The sequence below is a fragment of the Rhea pennata genome, unplaced genomic scaffold (assembly GCF_028389875.1).
Source record: "Rhea pennata isolate bPtePen1 unplaced genomic scaffold, bPtePen1.pri scaffold_31, whole genome shotgun sequence".
Lineage (NCBI taxonomy): Eukaryota > Metazoa > Chordata > Aves > Rheiformes > Rheidae > Rhea > Rhea pennata.
The window spans coordinates 444,099-452,195 of NW_026907678.1; the positions used below are offsets into that span (position 1 = coordinate 444,099).

An 8,097-nucleotide genomic window follows, 5' to 3' on the forward strand; every position below is an offset into this window, starting at 1 on the left:
TCCTCCATCAGTCTGGAGATGACATCCAGAATGAGCTGTTCCATCCCCGTTTCTAAGGATGGAGGTGAGGCTGACTGGCCTATAGTTGCCTGGGTCCTCCTTCTTGCCCTTCTTGAAGACTGGAGTGACATTGGCTTTCTTCCAGTCCTCAGGCACCTCTCCACTTCTCCAGGACCTTTCCAAGATGATGGAGAGCAGCTTGGTGGCTTGGCAACAACATCCGCCAGCTCCCTCAGTACCCGTGGGTGCATCCCATCTGGGCCCATGGATCTGTGGATGTCTAGCCTGCCCAGAAGGTCTCTAATCCTTTCCTCCTCAACCAAAGGAAAGTCTTCCCTTCTCTGGACTTTCTCCCTCACATCCAGGCTACACGGTTAATGAGGGCTGCCCTTAGCAGTGACGACTGAAGCAAAGAAGGCATTCACTAATTCTGCCTTCTCTGTATCCCTTGTCACCAGGGCCCATGCCTGATGCAGTAGGAGGCCCACATTTTCCCTAGTCCTTCTCTCGCTGCTGATATATTTGAAGAAGCCCTTCCTGTTGTCCTTGACATCCTTTGCAAGGCTCAACTCCAAATGGGCCGTAGCCTTCCTCACAGCATCTCTACATACTCTGACTGCATTCCTATCATTCTCCCAAGGAGCCTGTCCCCTCTTGCACATTCTGTGTATTTTCTTATTCTGTCTGAATTTGGCCAAGAGATCCTTGCTCACCCACTCAGGCCTCCTGCCCCTTTTGCTGCACTTCTTACATCATAGGGATACACCGCTCTTGAGCTTGAAGAAAAGCTCAAGCGCCCAACGTGGGGCTTGAACCCACGACCCTGAGATTAAGAGTCTCATGCTCTACCAACTGAGCTAGCCAGGCCACCTATTTGATGCTCTCCGGCATGTGCCTTGGTCTCCTCGCCTGTCCCCTCCACATCACTGGTCTTCATTAAAGGAAGATGACTGCAGGAAATTATGCCCTTGACAGCAAGGCCCTCCTCTCGAATGACAAAATGGCAAAGTTCTTCACACCTGCACCACTTGGGTGGTTTGCACAGGAAGGACATGCTGGCCTGCTCATGCATGGGCCTCTGTGGACAGAGCATTGACTCCTCGTGCTTTCCAGTCTGCTTTCCTATGAGGTTTTTGGCCCTCTCACACTCCTCATCTTGTTCGGCCTTCCCTTCCTGAAGGACCCTGTTGCTCCCTGGCGTCTTCTGGGGTCATTCTTTTCTCAGATCTGCATTCTGAAATGGGGGCCAGCTGGGACAGCCTGGCCACTGGAGAGGGTCTCTCTGGCATTGGAGACACACAGGCCTATGAGGGGAAGACATACATACAGAGTCACGTGGCCCCCTACGATTGCTCTGTGTGGCGTTACAGTACCTTTTCTCTCAGCCTGCTCAGCAAAGGCCTTTCCTGAAGCTGCACCTTTATGCACAAACCTGGAAACAAGAAGGTGACAGTGCTTTCAGTAGAGAGCAACACGGCCGCTGGCAGCCTCCACCAAGCAGCTGCAAAGAGGGAGAGCAGAGAGCTACTGTCAGCTCTCCTCTTTGACAAAGCAGAACACAGCACACGTTGGCAATATAGCTTAGGAGCCTGAGTTCATGTAACGCCAGTGCTGGGATGGTCACAAGAGCCTCCAGTCAGAGGGCTTGTCAAGATCTGGAGGTGAGTCACCTTTCCAGGGATGCTTCTCAGGGGGAAAAAACAAACCCATGCAAGAAAGAGTCACATTTTGAGCTTGGAGGCTGTCTTTTGTAGTCTCACCTGCAAGAAAGGGAAGGAGCAGAAGAAGCTGGATGGGAGCAAAGTGGTAACTAACTTCCTCTCTCACACACTGGCAGAAGGGAAAGTAGGTCCTCCTCCCTGTGATACCACCTAAAGACTTCCCAAGGATTCCCAAGACACAAGAGTGACCATGGACTTCACTGAGAAACCTGCATTTGGCAGAGTTACTTCCCACTAGCTTCATGAGGAGACCAACCCTGGCAGCTACACCCTGTCTCCAGCAATAGTGACAGGTCAGGCCATCCCCAGGAAATTCATTCCTCACCCACAACTGAGCTGCTCGGCCCTCCCTGGGGTCAGAGAGAGGACGAGGAAACAACACAATCCCAAGCTCTAGCAATACCTGAGGAGCAAGAGAAAGTCATGCCATACTTCAAGTCAACTAGTTCAACACCATCCTGCCCAGTCTAAACCAAGCAGACACACGCATCATCCAGCACCACCACCACCATTCCCACAAGCACCTGTGCACCAGGGGGCTGCAGAGCTGACATTTTAACAGACCTCCAACTAGAAGCCCTCCACTGACCCCACCAGAGGGCTGTAGCTGAAATGAAGCCACGAGAAGGGCCTTGGAGAAGGGCATCCTCTCATCAGCTATGGGAAGGCATCTCCCTGGACAAGCAGGTCCAGGCAGAAGAAACCAGGGGTAGTGGCTGGCCTTCCTCACAAGAAGCCAAGCTCATTCGAAGGAATTACAAGGTTTTGCAAAGAAAACAATCCAGCTCTAACATGGGCATTTCCAACAGCCTCTCTCGAGCCCAGCAGGAGCACCAGCATACCTTAGTCTTCTTCAGACATCACTCCTGGCCCTTCAGATGCGCTACACAAAGCCTCCCCCTCTCCCTGGCACACTGGCCATCACAATACTCACAGATCTGCCACTAAAGAGTGCAACTCATCACAAACACCTCACACAGCACAAGTCACAACAAGAGCAGCTCTCTGGCAGACCAAAAACTAGAACTGCTCGCACATCCACACTTAAGGAGCACCTGCTGCTTCCTGAAGAAAGACAAGCTGGGGGAAGCCGTTAGCAACCTTGGGGCCAGAGGCAGGGAACGTAGGGGCAAGCGCACATACACTCTTGTGCCTTGTCTGCTCTGACAAGCTCTCAGCCCTGCTATTTCTCACTTTTCCTCCTGCCTCACTCAAAGCAGCAGCCCCATTTTGCAGATTTCAGGGCACAACTGCAGCATGTCCTGAACAGTTTCAGCAAGAGAATGCAGCTTGGCATTTGCTGTTGCCAACTCAGCTGTACCTTTTCCCTGATGGGGAAAAGGCAAAGGAGGGAGAGGCCAGCATACTTCACACCTGCTCCCAAGGGACTGTCCTCTCGCTTACAAACTCCGTCTCTCTGAGCTTTTTCTCATCTGCTTTTTCTCCAGCTCCCAGCCTCAGCCTTTCTCCAGCACTTGCTCTTTTCAGCACCGTGAAAGGGCCGCCTGCTAGCACACACCTTTCTGGACACCCTTCTTTCAACTCACACCCTCCTCTGATTCACAAAGGCAGCTTACAGGCATCAGCTCCACCCAGCTAACCAGGGCCTTTCTGAGCAATACTCTTACGACACAGCAAAAGCTTCCTTTAACGACAGCTCTAACAGCATTCATTATATTGGTATCCTGATGTTAGCTACCACGGAAGAACCTTCTCTGAAATGGTGCCAGTCTCCCTGTCATGAGTCCAGGCATCTCCAGCTGCAGGAAGGGAATGCAGGCATTCAGGCCACCACTGATCACTGGGGCCCTTTTCTACCTTTGGGGGAATCTTTCCTCTTTAAAGACGATAGATTCATCTGCCACTGGTCCCTCACTGGCCCAGGGCTTGCAAAGCTACAATCCTTCCACTCACAAAAACTACTTGTTATGATAAAACAGTGGCTGAGGGTTGTGGCTGCCCACCATGGGGAGCGGGGTGTCTATCAGATCCTAGCTTGGTTTTGGTCCTTGTTTTGTCTCCTGGTAAAATACCCATTTCCAGAGAAAAGAGACAGTAAAATTCGGAGCAAAATGCTGACAACATGAATGCCAATTCCTATTTCCTTATGCCTCAGCTCCCTGGCACAACTAGGGCGAAGGAGCCCTTCCGGAGGTGGCTGTGCAGATTTTGCACTAATTTCAGCAGCGGCATCTACCTGCAAAGGGCACAATGTCCCAAGGTGCTTAGAGAAACCTATTTTCTGCATTTATGCTCCTCATCCTCCTGACTACAGCACCGGTGTGAAAAGGACTTGGCATGAAAAATGTACTCCCTTGTTGATTTGCTCAGGCCTGACATCGGTTTTACATTTGTTGTACTAGTGTGGCCAGACGCCTAAACAACAGTGTGAGAAAACTGATTAAACACGCCACTTTGCAGTACATTTCTCGGCACTTACAAGTCGGGCAAAGCAGGGGAAGGTGCATGTTGCCGGCAGGTATTGCCAGCACTGGCTGCCTGGTCATTGCCCAGGCTGCTTTGATGACTTTAGCACTGGAATGAGTGGACAAGGGCAGGTGACAGACTGGACGGAGGCTGCTCAAGTAGTTCTAGCTGTCGGGACAAGTAAAAGGCATTTTTACCCAAGGAGTGGATGAGCAGTGCTGAGCCTGAACCTTTTGCCTCTGAGAAGAGAGCGATAAAAGGGGAGCTGCTTTGAAAACAGGAGCAGAGCAGGAGCCTTTGTGAAGGCAGTTTGGATGAAGGTAACCGAGCAAAACCTGCCAGGAGAGGAGATTTCTGCAGCTTTTTTGATATTATGTTGGTAATGTAGAGGAAAAGGTGGGAATGAGGTCACCAGTGCATTGCAGACCTGCTGCTTTCAGAGCCTCCTCGCACTAGCTCTAAACCCTTTACTTGGGGTGTGCAGGCAGAGCTGGTTTGTGCAACTGGAAGGCTTTGTTTTTACGCTTTCTTAGCACCAGTGATGGTCTTGCGTGGGCAGCCTTCCCTGGCTTGTAGGCAATGGAGAAGAGATCAGTATTTCCTGCAGCCAGGGGTGACTTTTAAATGAGTCGGGACTCTCCAACTAAGAGACTGTGGCAGGGGGGCGGGTGGCCCAGCAACACGGAGCAGCAGGAGCCAGCGCAGAAAGCAATTCCCGAGCCGTCCTCGGGCGCCGCAGAGCCGAGCCCAGCACCCGCCGCCCCTGTGGCCTGGGCGGGGGAAGAGGGCGGCGAGGCCCTGCCCCTGCCCGGCCCTCCCCGCCCCCAGCCCTTTGTGACGTCCCGAGCGCCATTGTGGGGTCAGGGGCAGCTGCATGGTGCGAGCGTGGCCTGGGTGGTGTCTGGTGCTGGTGCTGGTGCTGATGCTGGTGCTGCTGGTGGTGCCGGTGCTGGTGCTGCTGGTGCTGCTGGTGCTATTAGTTCCGGTGCTGGTGCTGCTGGTGCTGCTGGCGCTGCTAGCGCTGCTAGCGCTGCCGGCGCTTTTCCCGCCCGTCCTCAGCTCTCCCCGAGGCGAGGTGGTGCAGTGTCCCGCCCCGCCGCAGGAAGGAGAAGATCCGCCGGCTCCTGCGGAGGAGGAAGGAGCCGCCGGCGTCCAGCGCCCCCGTGAGCAGCGGCGGCGCCGAGCTGCGGGCGGAGGGCCTGGGCCAGCTGCGCGCTGGCAGAGCAGTTCTCCCGGCAGGGGAACCTGCTCCTGGCAGCGCCACAGGAGAGTCGGGGCCCGGCGCCCCACAGCAGGCAGGAGCCGCGGGATTTCTGCCGAGGGCGGCTGCTGCGGAGGCAGGAGGTGGGAGCCTCGGCTGCCGGCGGGGCTGGGGGGAAGTGCTGCCGCCTTTGCTGGCGGTGGGGTGTCCTGCTGCAGCTGCGTGGGGCGGCCCCAGGGGACGAGGGCCCTGGGCACGTGTGTGGGGGCCGGGACGTGCATCTGGGGGCTGTGAGGGCCCCCGGGGGGGGGCAGGGGGTGACACAGCACTGCGGGGCTGCGGCCAGCTGCGCTCTGCCTCTGCTGGTGCAGACCCGGTCCCCAAGGCCGCAGGTCGGTGTCCGAGCCGCCTTGCTGCAGCGAGGCAGCGCCAGGGGAGGCAGCAGGCGGACAGCTGCCTCCGGTACGGCTCTGGAGCATGGTTGTCTCTTTGCCTATTTTTTTGAGAGGGAACTTGATAGCTTCTTGGGAAGCTTCTTGAAGGAAATTCTGTAGTTGCTGGATGGCACGTGCAAAGCATAGCCCCTGCCTCTGGTTCCCTCTGGGAGGCAGCAGGAAGAGGCTTTGAAGTCCTTGGGAGAGGAGGAACTTGGAAGAGCTTTGGAGAGACCAGAAAGGAGGCCCGTGTTCTTTTCGTGGTCTCCTCCACTGGCCCCTGCTTCCTTGGCCTTGTTTCTGACTGGCTTGTTAGAGGATTTCTAAGCGTTTAGAGCAAATGGGCATTTGGAGGAAATTGGATCATGCTTATTTTAGTGTCTGTGGGCTTCTCCGAACATTGCCTTTTTCAGCCAACCAGGCAGGTGTTCTGTAGGCTGTGAGTGCTTGCTGGCTTGCTTTGCACACCTTGCAGTGATTTGCTTGGTACGTGAGTAAGGAATATGCACTAGAGGAAATGGCTGAGGAAGAAAGCAGCTGCATGTTAAATGTGCTTGCTGAGAGGCTCTCTTTCAAATTGGATGAGTTTGGGGGGTGGGTCTGTGTTAGCATTCAGATTTTTCTCTTCTGCGTGATGATTCTGGAAGCCGTCTAGGCATCAGGAAGTTGTATTAGCTCACACTGCTCACCACAAGATGTGGTTTTAATACAGATGGGTACTCTGAGTCAGCCATCCTTCCTAAGTCTTGGTCAAATGGAGAAGAAGCCCTCCAGGACGGCAGGGAAAGCTCTGGGAGGCAGGTATGTAAACCCATCTATTTAAATGGAATTTGGAACTGGTGGTCTGTACCAATGTAAAATACCACTGTGCAACTGGTAATGGTGAAAGAGGAGTTGTGCAGGTGAGAACTGTATTCTGATCTGAAGTGCAGCTGGCTACAGTCTTTGTATGGTTCTAGGGAATGCTTGCCATTCTCTCCTGTTTTCCAAGGATTTGCTTAAGTTTGGTCCCATTTCCTTCCTTACGTTTGAACAGACAAGTGAGAGCAAAGAGAGACTGGAGGCACAGGTGGGCTCCTGCGCTTCGCAGCAGATCTCCGCTCAAGTTGAGGCCCTTGAAAGTCGTCAGACAGCAGAAGATGAGGCTGAGCAGAGGTGTCAGACGGCATGTGCCCAGTGTCTTAGTTTGCAAGACAAGCTCAATCAGGAGCTCTCTGATTTGCGGGAAACCAGCAAGAGCTTGTCTCAGCAGCTGAGTGAAGCTGAAAGTCGAGCTACCGGCCTAGAGAAGAAAGTTCAGCAACTGAAGCAATCTCTGAGGAGAAGAACATCATTCTTGGAAGTGACAAGGAGGGCACTACGTCAAGCCCAGTGTCAGGCCGTGGAACGTGGTCGTGCTCTGGAACGTGAAAAAGATCAAGTCCGCAAACACGTTGTGGAAGAGGAGTCTCTGCGGGCCCAGCTGGCCCAGCTGCAAAGCGAGAATCTCCTGCTGCGTCAGCAGCTGGGAGATCTGCACAATCAGACCACCCAAGAGAAGCTCGTGAGTGCTGTCCAGGCGGCACTGCATAACACGCTCAGTAAAAGCAGCGAAGAGGCAGAAGAGGAAGTTTACCTGCTGCAGGCCAGAAACAAGGAGTTGAATGCCAAGTGCATTCAGTTGAGAGACCAAGTCTTGATGCATGAGACAGAGAGAGTAGAAAGAGAGGTAAGATGCACGCTGCCAAAGAATGCCTTTACAGAGGACAGTTCTTGAAAATATTTTTCCCTTCTGAAATTCACTGGGTATAATTATGTGCATGGGAATACATTCTTCTGGTTTGTCCTGTGTTTCCTGGGATTTTCCTGGGAAAGTTTTGGCAAGCAGGATATCCCTGCTTGGATCTGAGCAGAGAGCACACAGCATCATGAGGGTCTCAGCTCTTACCAGGATCAGGTGATTCTTCTGTGCTGGCTTTTTCATCTCTATTACTTAATCCCTGTAGTGCCCTGTAGAGTGGCTTTGTTTTGTCTGTCCATGGCACCGACCCCAGCACAACAAGTGATTTAAAACGAGAACCACCCTGTAGGGAAAAGTTGAGGAATGGAGATGCAGGAAGGAAGTGCAGTGCTGCAAGAAGGAGGCGAGAGAATGTTTCAGAAAATACTGAGGATGGGCAGAGAGAGAGGAGGGGAGGGAGGGGAAGGTGCGTGGAGATGAGTGGGAAAGAAGGAAAGGAGGAAGCCCAAGGAGAGAAGAGTGACCGAGGAGGAGTTGCTGAGTGCTGATCAAAGAAAAGAGTAGTTTCCTTTCCTGTTCCTAAAGGGAAGGAAT

The 8,097-nt window shown here is 53.4% G+C and overlaps 1 non-coding gene across 1 annotated transcript; it reads right to left on the bottom strand.

Annotated features, from left to right (window-relative positions):
• Nucleotides 1–794: 794 nt before the first annotated feature.
• On the bottom strand, nucleotides 795–867 carry TRNAK-CUU (transfer RNA lysine (anticodon CUU)). The gene has a single exon. It is a non-coding gene; the product is annotated as a tRNA-Lys (tRNA).
• Nucleotides 868–8,097: the final 7,230 nt, after the last annotated feature.